The 11888-nt window shown below is 50.1% G+C and overlaps 1 protein-coding gene across 7 annotated transcripts in view; it reads right to left on the reverse strand.

Moving 5' to 3' along the window:
- The window catches only part of GRIN2B (glutamate ionotropic receptor NMDA type subunit 2B), a 345981-nt gene extending 334571 nt beyond the window's left edge, over positions 1 to 11410 (reverse strand). For 3 of the 7 annotated variants that reach the window (XR_012905621.1, XR_012905622.1, XM_075935051.1), the window contains exons 1-2: positions 8019 to 11409; positions 6790 to 7192 (exon numbers count right to left, since the gene is read on the reverse strand). The gene's annotated coding sequence lies outside the window, so the exon portion shown is untranslated. Of the gene's footprint in view, positions 1 to 2208; positions 2374 to 3553; positions 4891 to 6789; positions 7193 to 7525; positions 7980 to 8018 lie in introns of those variants that run through there. The other 4 variants (XM_025187098.2, XM_014575837.3, XM_075935079.1 and 1 more) reach the window with 4 other exon arrangements.
- Positions 11411 to 11888: the final 478 nt, after the last annotated feature.

The following is an 11888-nucleotide window of genomic DNA, read 5'->3' on the forward strand; positions in this document are numbered from 1 at the left end:
TGTTTTGCAGAAGACAAAAATTAAGCTTTAATATTTAATCTTTTGAGCCACACCCTCCAATGGTGTAAATCTTCACAGGTCCATTCATTTCAGTGGCACACCAGCTTGTAGCAGTTAAGGATCTGGCCTCATAATCACAGACAGATATTAGAGAAATAAAGGTAGGTCAAAGGGGTGCTAGAGTCACATTTGTGAAGACATGGAGACACACCCATGACCAGTAATGGTGTCCCTTTCATTTAGGCTATGAAATACTTGTGAAATTTAGCAAATAATGGGCTCAGACGAGAAAGCATTAGGAAATTGGTAGGAGGACATCATGCTTTGATTTTAATCTTATTGGTCCTGGACTCCCTTCCACAAACCCCAGAACTGCAATTTTCAAATGGCCATTTCCTCTTAGTTCCTGAGGCATCCAGGTCAGTTGCAAGTATATTTTGCTGCATTGAAGCAACTAAATTAATCAGCTGATCCATTATGGATGAGAGGATTCTTGTGGATGGGTGATTGAAGGAGGGATCACTATAATTGGAGATTTAACAGTCATGTTTCTCCCAGTCACTCACTACTTTTCTTTTAAGTTTAAACATTTCCACCAGAGGGAAGGCTAATCATAGAAGCACAGAGGATTCAGGCAGTTTTGGAACCTCATTATAGGGTTCATATGCATATTCTACAGGCGATGCATATAGTAGATCAGATGGATACATAAATCTTTTCCATGTGTATCCATTAGATCATCCAATCTGTCTCCGATTAACCAATCCATTTCCAAATTCCTCCCCTTGTTTTCCCCTGCTGCTGAGACTGTCCCTACTGCCCACCACAAGCCCTACAGTCTAGCTGGCAAAAGGTTTAGTTAGATCAGGGTTTCCCAACCTATGGGTCAGAACCCAAATATGGATCACCATTACAGTTCAAAAGAGTCGCCAGGTGTCTCTCCAGGTGGCTTTTAAGGAGCCATTCACACATTTTTTGAATTGCTCTGGGTCAGCAAGTCTTCCTGAATTGTCAAAATGGGTCCCCATCTGGAAAAGGTTGGGAACCACTGAGTTAGATGAAGGAACTTGTTGCAGCAGACTCACAATGGAACCCACGTTTCTCTCAGGGTAATGTAGACCATTAACAACTAAGGGATTAACTCCAACTTCTGCTTACTCCTAAACTCTTCAAGCCTCAGAAGTAAGGATATGTTTACAAAGCAGCATTATTTTGGAATAACTGTTGTTATTCCGAATTAACAAAGAGCACATCTACACAGCAAGCCATTATTTTGAAATAATAGCAAGCAGAAGGACTTCTTACTCAGACTCCTGTAACCCTCATTTTACGAGGAGTAAGGGAAGTCCAAGGAAGAGTGTTCTTCCTTCAACTTCCTGCTGTGTAGCCTGCACCAAAAGCCAAATTAAGCTATTTTGACTTCGGCTGTGCAATTGATGTAGCTGAAGTTGTATAGGTTAATTCGACTTGTGCTCTATAAGACCAGAACTTGTAATCAACCCCACTGCAAAGACACTAACCCCTAGAGCTCTGTGTAGGCTGTGCAACAAGCCCATCATGAGCCAGCCTGGAAGGAGGGGTGAGAGAACAGAAATGGGAGAGTCAGACACAAGCCCCCCACACAGCAATGCAGAGACACTTAGATCTCTGAGCTCCAGTATCAAGAATGAAAGTCCAGGACCCAGAACCAAAACACAATTCCACAGGGCAACACAGTACACTAACTACTGGACTCCAGAGTCATCTGGCCTCTTTTGCAACAAAACATAGGAGAAACGGGTTTGATTTAACTCCAACTGGTATTTAAAATGCATAAATAAATAAAACCACCTTTTCCCCCACAGACAAGATTTTTAAGGGCTGTTAATATTCCAACATTAGGATAAAACGAACCAAATAATAAATGATTTAAAAGGCTGTTGGAGGAAAGAGAGAGATCTTGGTGATTTTTTTTCTCCTGCTGTCTCTTAATGTTCTTTCATGGGTGTATGGATATGTGAGAGGGTGATGTAGCAAAAGTTCCAATCAGCAGAGGTCTCCTGAGATAGCTGCACTAATCAGAATCCTTCACTTGCCATTTAGGACCTTTTTATAGTCCTATTGTATAACTAGCATATCACATATGTATCTGTAGGTAGCATACTATCTACTGTGCTTCTATACACTGGTGCACACCGAGAGGCTTGACATCTGTGTAACTCTGTTTACCTCAGTGATGCACCTCCTGTTCCACCACTGGTGAACAACCAGAATCAGGCCCACAAAGCAGGTTGGGGGAAGGTAGTGGGAGGAGATGTGGAGAGAATGAACACAGTTGACATTTGAAATGTTCTTGTGTCTGTGCTTTGCACCGTCTCTCTGTACTGCTATTTGCTGAAAAACATTGAAAAAGGTAAAAGTTGAAGCTGTTCAAAGGTAAGCTCCTGTTCTGTCCAGCCGTAAATTCTGCCTCTTATTAGGAAGCCCCTGCATAATCTTTCCTTTCTCCCATACACAGAGAACCTCATCAAGCAGACCCTAGGGCTACTTCTACGCTGGCAGCTTCTTGCGCAAGAACAGCTGTTCTTGTGTAAAAACTTGCCGGATGTCTACACTGCACGCGCATTCTTGCGCAAGTAAATTTACAGTTTAGCGTCGGAAAACAGGGCTTCTTCTGGAAGAGTTATTCCTCTCCCCACGAGGAATAAGCCCTCTTGCGCAAGAGGGCAGTGTAGACAGGCAACATAAATGTATTGTGCAAGAAACCCCTATGGCTAAAATGGCCATCAGAGCTTTCTTATGCAAGAGAGCACATCTCTTGCGCAAAAGCACATGCCAGTGTAGAGACACTCTTGTGGAAGTCTTTTTGCGCAAGAACTCTTCCGCAAAACAGTTCTTGTGCAAGAAGCTGCCAGTGTAGACATAGCATGTGTTCTCCTCTCTGCATCTAGGCTATCAGAGAGGGAGGTGGAGAAAGTAGAAGGCCAAGACTAGATAATCAGAAGGAACAGAAAAATGGCAATAGAGCAAGGTCCGACATTTCCATAGTTTGTGACTATCTACATTTCACAAGCCCTCTAAGAAGCAAGTAACCTCCTCCCTGCTACACACACACACAAAACCCTCAGCTGCTCCCAGACATGTTTCTCCCAGACTCCTGAGCAGTGAAATTTCCATCCCCAAGAAGTTGGGGAAGGATGCAGGAGGTGCTGGAACAATTTTTTTCCCAAAAAAATTGTAAGACATTGAACCAAACTAAATTCTATATATAATGGACAATACTTCAAGTCAGGGGGTGCTACAGCACACACCCTCACTCCTAGTTCCAGCACTTATGGGATGTGTTGGCCAAGCCAGCCTCAAGGCTCTCTCCTTATCGCTGTAGTGTCTCTTCTCCAGTCACTGAGTATAGATCCGTGGCTGGGCTCTCACTGCTCTGCTCCGAGCCCGTATAGTCCCCAGCTCCTCTGCTTTCGTTTCAGAGCCAGGGCTGGGCCAGTGATCAGCTTTCTCCCTGCGCCCTCCTTATTTCGGCTATAGCAAAGTTAGCTGCAAGACAGGGGCGAGGACGGACCTGTCTCTGAGCAGGCACGACAGACGAGGCCTGTGGTTGGGCATTTCACACTCCCCAGAGCAGGGGTCCGCCTGTCTGTGCCGCCCGGTGGGAGAGAGCCCGGAGCAGTCAGCGAGCGCGCTTGCACCTGGAAGGGAAAAATCCGTCTCCAGACGAAGGGAGCGTGGGGAGAGCCAGGGGCAGCGATGGGAGCGCGAAAGGCCGAGCGAGCGGGAGAGGCCGGTGGCGGAGGCAGCGCAGGAGACCCAGACACAAAGGGAGAAGGAAGAGCAGCGCGGGGAGCGGGAAAGGAAAGGCAGCTGAGGCAGGAACCGAGGGGCGGGGCCCATGGGCAGAGCCCAGTGCCTGAAGAGTCAGGTGTGCGGCGAGGTGATTCCCCGCCCCCGCTCACACGCCGCGGGAGCCAGCCCCGCAGCTCCCGCCCCAGCAGCACGTGGGGGCTCGTCTGCCCGCTCCCACTCCCACGCGCGGCCCCCCGGCTGCCTCCGCCGCCGCCGCTCGCTCGCTCCCCCGGAGAGCAAGACAAGCCCAAGTGAGCGCGCGGGGCGGGGAGAGCAGCCAGTGACGGGCCACCGGGGCTGCGGGCTGCTCGCTGAGGTCCGCCCAGCTGCCCCCTCGGTGCGCGCCCCGGCTCTGCGGGCCGCCGGGAGCTCGTGCTGCAGCAGAGCTGAGTCCCCGGTCACCGCCTGCCAGCAGCCCCCTCTCGCCCCACTCCCCCGCCCCGCGGGGCGGCCAGTGCCAATCTCCGGCGCTTTCCCTGCAGCTGCGCTGGCGGGGGGCTCCAGCCACTTCGGCTCTGTGCTGCGGGCCCACGAGAGAGGTCTGACACTCGAGACCCCACTGCGCTAGTTGCTCGGGGGGAGGGGGCGTTTGGCCGTGGTCCGGGCAGGGGGTAGCGCCAGCCTGCTCTCTCCGGCCGGGGGCCACAGCAGCAGGCAGTCCGTCCCTTTCCAAGCTCCGCGTCGGCCTCGTGGTTATGCGGCCCGTGGGGCAGCCGGAGCGGGCACGGGGCTTGGACCGGGGGAGGGGGCTCGGACTGGCCCTGCTGTGCCGGCAAAGCGTGGGACGCGGGGCTGCCGAGCACTCCGCTATCGCCCCCAGCAGGAGAGAGCGGCAGCCAGCGCCGAGCATTAGCTGCAGCGACCCTCCGGGGAACCCTGCGGTCCCCACCTCACTGCTGCGTCTGCCCGGGGCCAGCAGCCTTCCAGCGCGGTGCGACAGGCTGCCTTGTCACTCTCCGGGGCATGCAGCGTGGCTCCCGCCGAGTTTCTCACGAATAAAACGCCAGCCACGCTTAGTACGGCCTAAGGCCCCGACCCCCTTCCTCGGCCAGCCCCCTCTCGGCGCAGGGAAGAGAATGGAGCCCCAGTCACACGGCGTGGGGAGGGGGCCGTGCCCGCCCGGCGCGCTGTGGACACCGCCTGTGTGCCATGGTGCTGTTACAACGGGAAGGACGCGATCGGGAAGGCAGCACGAGGCTGTCCCAGCCTAGAGCCGGGCTGTCCACCCCATGTGCCTCCCCTCCCTCGCGGGGGGGCTTCGGGAAACGGTGATGGCTCCGGGCTAGCTCGCCTCCCCCGCCAACACACCCACTCCGCGCGCAGGTAAACTTTCGGCTCCCGCCTGCGGAGAGAGGCGGCCGGAGTCAGCTGGCACCGAGCAGGAGCCAGGCGCAAGTGCTATTTATAGAGCCTGGGAGAAGGTGGCTGCAAAGGTGGGGACCTGCCGCTCAGCTGCCCCTCGCCGGGGGGGGGGGGGATCGCCTTCGGTTTGAGCAGCACAAGAATCAGACACAGTAGAGAAGGGACAGGCCCGTAAGAAATACTAGGGGACACCGAGAAAAGACGATTCTGGACGCGCTCCTCCTCCAGCCGCTGCAGAATCCTTCCCCTCTGCCTCTAGGGATTTTAAATGACTCAGGCTAGAGGATATGTGCCACTTTTGCTGGGGCTGACACCCAACACAACCCCGCATCCCATCTCTCTCCCTCATATTGGCCCAGATCATAGGCAGCGACGCGCAGCGCTGTGAAGCTAAGGGGGTGTGGTGGGAATAAATCCCACAGCAGCATGTAGCGCCTCTGCCTCTTGATTTCCTTCTAGTCTCCTTTCTTTTGGGGGGCTGCTGGTCTACATTGTCTCCCGGGTTCAGAGACCTCCTCGGTTCGCTGGGAGCAAGGGGCAGTTTCCTTATCGCGCTCCTAGAATAGGGTGTGTGTGAGGAATCCTAAGGACACAGCGGGTTGGGTGAGGGATTTTAATTTAAAAAAGCAGGTATCGTATAGAGCAAACAGATACACTCATAAATTAGCACACCCCCAAGCGCACGTATCCCTTTGTCTTGCCACCATCTTACAGGAAGACTCACATGTCAGATTACAGTTGGGCATGTACCGGTATCTCTCGTCTGTGCACACTAAAACTGCAAGATAGCCATTTTGCATCAGTGTAAGTAGCAGTTTGCGGAGGAGGGCGTGTGCGAGCGGAGACAGAGAAAAAGACTGGCTATTGGGGTAGGGTAAGAAAGGGGGAAAGAGAGAAGATCACAGTTGTGCTTAACCGCCACACCAGCACCAGGGCGGGGGGATACATTAAAACTCGTCTGAATAAAGAGCCTAGTAGGTTTATTTTAAGGCTCTTGACGTGCTTGGACTTAAAATAGCCCTTCACCTGCACGCAAGCACACACAGCAGCCAGGCTCATTTCAACCACTGTTCCTGGGACCGGCCACCCAGCCTCAGTCCTCATTTAGATCCGTTTCACTGCATTAGGCCTCCCGTGCTGCCCAAGGCCTGGTTCTAGATAATGCACCATCCTTTGAGGCAACAAGCAGGTTTACATTCATTCTTAATAATAAGGTGCGGGGAGGGAATCGAAGCATGGAATGAACGAGGGAGCAGTGAAGAGAGAGGGAGTCAATTTCTCCTGGGTTGGATTTTTAATTATCTTAATTCCCCTTTCCCTACTGCCTCCGCCCCAAAAAAACCCCATGGAACTTTCCCCTCCATTCACTAAAAGGTATGTAACTCAAGCATTCTCTTTCCCCTCTCCCCAGCCTATCTGATGAGACCGGGCGAGGAATCAACATGTCTGAGGACTATTCTTGCTTTTAGCTAGAGCTGCTCCTAAAACAACAGCACTGAATTCTCTGTTATAACGCGTGTGGTTTCCCTTTACAAATGAGCGAACAACAATGAGCTGTCACCCTTGAAAGAAAAACAAGAGGAATCTCCCTACCTTGGTTTGTAGAAGCAGAACCTCTAGACGGACAGATTAAAGGAGCGAGCATGTTGGGACTATCCAGACTTCTCTGCTTGCTTGCATATCCACATAAGAAGAATAGGGATCGGGGGAGCAAATGGGGGAAATGATAAAAAAAAATCCGATTTGGCTATAAAAATATTGTGTGTCAATCTTCGGTCTTGAAGTGGTGCAAATTCAAAGAAGAGATTCACTTCAGAGAGGGCGGGGAGGCTGGCAAAGCGCAAAATCCAAAGCAATCATTCTTTTTGCTTTTTCACAAGTAAAATTCTTATAATTATTTTTTCCTGGTGCCCTAGCGGAGGAGGTTGGGTTCAGAGCAACTGGAGATCGGTGCTGTTCTTCTGTGAAGCATGATTATTCCCACAGCGTTCCCCACCTGAACGGGGGAAAGGATCGATATTTGTATTAGTGGGGTTTGAGGGAGACAAAAATGATCCCCAACAAAGACATGAAATTATCTAAAAGAACGAGAGGAAAACCGCGTTTCCCAATAGTGCATGCAGCCAGGAGGAATCGAAAACAGCTGGCACGAGTCTATAAATAATTCAAATACGGTCTGATTATACCATTCCCGGGATAGGCATGGATACGAGATCGGAAAACGAACGAGATGTGAATCGGCGAGGAAAAAAAGAGACCCCTACTCCCACCTCCATTCTACTCTCTCCTCCGCCCTCCCCCTCCCCACACACACAACACAGGGACTTACAAAATACAACACATCGCTTGGAAGAAACACTTAGCAAATGCAGTTACCATCTCCATCTGCATTGCTGCTGACACGTCTGTCCGTCTCTACCCATCCCTTTCTTCCCACCCCGCTTTGGGACTGAGCAGGGGCTTGATTGTGTACGGTGTGTGCATTTTGTATTTCTGGAAAGGTGGGGACACACACACGCACACAGGGAAGCTGGTGTGCTGATGTGCATCACAGGGTTGTTGGTTTCACCTGCAACGTGTCTTGTTGCGAGTAATTGCAAACGCCCAGCCACACAGTCACCTTCCGAACACAACGATTTGCTCTCTGGGGCTTGGTTTGGTTTTTGTTTGTTTTTAACCTCTCAAATATATTTATAAATGCAGGGGATTATATTTATATAGACCCTTATTTAATTAAGTCATGGGTATTATTTTCCCTCCCATCACTCCTCTGGCACAATTAAATCTCATAGCAACGGTGAAATATAGACACATGTACCTACCAGTAAATCCCGTTTCAACAATTTTAAATTCTCTGAGGTGGTTATTTTCCCCTTTTTTTCTCCTGTAAAGCAGAATTAACAATCCACCTCAGGCATTCTGAACTTCTTCAGGTTCATTCAAGATCTTCTTTCACACCGCCGAGGTGTGTCTGGGGTGGGGGGAGAGAATTGTTCAGAACAAATGGGGAAAAAATCCTCTGCAATATAAAATCCCAGAGAAGATTTCCTAGAAGGGAGAGAAAGCAGAGGAAAGCGAATCAAAGAACACCCGGCAAAAAGCGAGTAAGCGAGAGAGAAGGCAAAGCAAAGAATCCAGATCCCCCAATTGGTAGTTGCGGGGGGGAGGGGGGCTTTGCAAGTCCACAGTACAGAAAACGGGGGAGAAGAGGAGGACGTGTAAGGAAAATGGGTATTAATCACCCAGTAGTGGGGGTGGGGAGATGCAGGTTGCCCAGCTCTGGAAAGGGGTTTGAGTCTCACACACGCAGACGCACAGAGGCGCACACATACAGAAAGGGCTCTGGGTAAAAAAAAAAAAAAAAAAAAAAAAGAAGAAGAAAGGAATTTCTTCTCCCGCTGTGTCTCTAGATCTTTTCCCTCTAGTGCAGAGACACTGGCTGAGGCAGCTTCAGCATCACGTAACCGGAGGGGAGATAGGCAGGCTCTTCTCGGTCCCAGGGTGCCTCCTTCTGGTGAAAGAGGAGAAGAGCAACTAGTCTTGGCTCCTGGCAAAAAGGAACCCAAGGAGGGAAGGGAATCGAAGGAGGCGGGTTTTGAACCTTCCTTTAGCGAGCTGCCCCCTACCCTAAATACTTAGTTCCTTTCTGGGGATTTGCATTGAGGGGCCCTGGCTGAGAGCACGGAGGGAGCAGAGTTTGCACAGCTGAGGCGATTCGCGTTTGCCCAGAAAGGCTGGCTGGCTGATAGCAGGCACCGAGCCTGAACTCAGCCCAAGGAGGGGGGCGATCATTCTTGTTATATATATGAAGCAACAGCAATACAACATAAAACGAAATTGGATCTGAACTAAACGAAAAGGGCCAGAGCAGAGATAACATTAATAATCCAATTGGATACTCCATAATTAAGCCTCGCGGTTTAATTGACGTTCTCAAACCCCCCTGGAAGCTGAGTAACGCGGAACCAACCCGAACAACATAAAGGAAAAGGCAGTTTCCCTTGTCTGCGGGTGTGCAACGTTCCCACCTTCCCGGGGCGCTCTGCGGACACGCGCCCATTTCACGGGGCTGGCCATAGCTTGCCTGCCCAGTCGATTAACATTAAACTGCCGCTCCACCTCGGCTCTCCCAGTCGGGCTGCTTCTGGTTGAGACTCTTAGCTCCAGCTGTTCGGATCGCGGAGAGAGAGGGGGGCAGCTCCAGTGCCCTGGGAAAAGTGACAGCCCGCTCAGCATGTCTAGCCCCGCAGCTCGCCAGCCCAAAGCGAAGGAGGGCGAGGCAGGCTGGATCCTATGTGGCACCCCGATGCGACGGGAGAAGAATCGCCTTACCCCGCCTTTTCCCAGGGGGGGGGGGAGCAAGAAGCCACCCTGGCACTTGTTTGAAACCAGATTCCCTGGCGTCTCTGGACACGCGGACCCTGCGCTGCTCGGAGCCTCCTGCCTCTTACCACTCACCAGCCCCGTGGCCCGAGGCAAAACCAGCCAATGCCTCTTGCTAAGGGATAAGTGCGGATTTCAGGGAGGCCCTGGGACATTGCGCGCGTGACTCACAGGGCCAGTTCCCCACCCTCGCGCTCTTTCCCAGGCCTGTGGGCCCTCGGCCGGCTGCTGTCTACACGTGCGAGGCTTTCCAAAGCAGCCCTGGCACTGAGCCAGCACGTTGCATGCTGGGCTGGGGTGGAGCGGAGTGAGAGCAGGCCCCGCTAACTACACAGAGGAACCAGGGCACTAGACAGCGCCTCCCGTGGCACAGGGAGGGGAATTTCAGCACTGCCGCTTCCCACCTCCCAGCAAGGATCCTCTCCGAATGGAAATATCGCCCCTGTTCTACGCTGGGAAGGAGCCTCCGGCCTCGTCTACCTTCCACAAAAGGCAGCGCCAGGCATTATAGGGCCGCATGCAAACTGTAGTGCTCCTGGTGTTCCTTCGTGATAAAAGCCCTCTGAAGATAATTGCATCTGAGCCACCTGCAAAAATCTCTAGAATCTTCAGTATTGCTTTGGAGCTGTGATTTTTTTTGTTTAATTGTTTGTGTAGGAGTGGGTGGGTGGCATTTTGTAATGCACACATCACTGTAACAGGCACACAAGGCAGAACCATTTGGGGCCTGAGATTTTCTTAGAATCTGCATGGCTTGTGTAGGCAATGTATGTGTAGCACTATTGTTTGCCTTTGGTGGAGCGCAGGGGGAAAGGTAACTGTATGAGGCTGGTATGCACAAGTCCCTGCATTATGGTTCAGTAACATGGACTACATATGTTAGGCAGAGCAAAAGACTAAACAGCTTCCAGCTGAGATGCCTGCATAAGATTCTGTGCTGGACTTATATATTTAGAAATCACCATCCAGAAGAGGAGGTTGTGAAAGATCAGTCATGTTAAGAGAATAGGAGGAGACCATCTCCCTAAGAATATTTTATATAACGGGATTCAGGATGGTGCTAGAAAGTGGGATCGCCTTTATGGCTGTACCACAATGTGTGCAAAATTATATGAAATCATTCAATATCAATGAAAGTGGGAAAGAGCATGCAGAATCTCATCCAATTTGGAGGGAATATGTGGCACAGGGTGCAGTTCAATATGAAGTGGCTTTGATGCAGAGGATGGAAGCAAAGAGAGAAAGAAGAGTAGCAGCAGTCTGTAATCTTGGATTCTAACAGACAACACATGGATCTGTGACATTTGTAACAAGCTGCATCACTCTCCAATTGGGCTTGTCAGCAATAAGCAGATTTATCTGACACCTGTTTAGACCTCTAACACATATACCATGATCCAGTTTGGATCAATGGTGGTCAATGGTGGCTGAATCTAGCATCTCTGTGCATGAGGGTCCACTTTGGCATTCAAGTTTGACAATCGGGAGGTTTAAAAACAAAATCAAGTGTGTACATTGGTTAAGTTAGGAAGCAAGAGTAATGAAAGCTATCACACCAGTCACTTTTAAGTCTAATTCCAGTAAAAGGAGGTCATTCTAGTCCTGGCCAGTGTCTGAAGGTATCTCAGGAGAGGTCCAGAGCAAGTCAATGAAAATAATTGCAGGAAATAACGGGTTTTTAAAATAAATAAAGGTACAAATCATGCTCATTTTATTCATTGCAAATAGTCCGTCCAAATCACTGGGATTAGTGGCATGAGACACATACAGGCAGGATTTGGCCCTGGGATAATACAGTATAGAAAGGAAAATAAGAGGCCATAGTAAAATAATAAGAGCACTTGGTTACTCTATTCTTTTACAAAATACAAGAAAGGAAGGCATGCAGTGAAATTGAAAGGCAAATGAATACAATGAAATGCTTTTTATGCAACATATAATTTACCCATGGTACCTGTAATACAGAATGGCTGGTTAAGGAAAATAGTTTTGTAAATGTCCTAGAAAAGAGTTAAATGGATCAGAATAATATCTGCAATTATATGAAGCTGGATAAAGTTATGGAAAGTTATCAGTCCTCATGATTCAAAGCTCAAGTAGCTCACTAGGGCTACGTCTAGACTGCAGGCTATTAGCGCAAAAAGCTTTTGTCAGAAGAGATCGTCTGCAAAAACTTCTTGCGCAAGAGCATGTCCACACTGCAAAAGCACTTCAAAAAAGCCAATGTGCTTTTTTGCAAAAGAGAGCCTCCAGACTGCATGGATGCTCTCTCAAAAGTAAGCACTGATTGGTATGCACAGAATGGCCAC

Source organism: Pelodiscus sinensis, chromosome 1 (genome assembly GCF_049634645.1).
Source record: "Pelodiscus sinensis isolate JC-2024 chromosome 1, ASM4963464v1, whole genome shotgun sequence".
Taxonomy (NCBI): Eukaryota; Metazoa; Chordata; order Testudines; family Trionychidae; genus Pelodiscus; species Pelodiscus sinensis.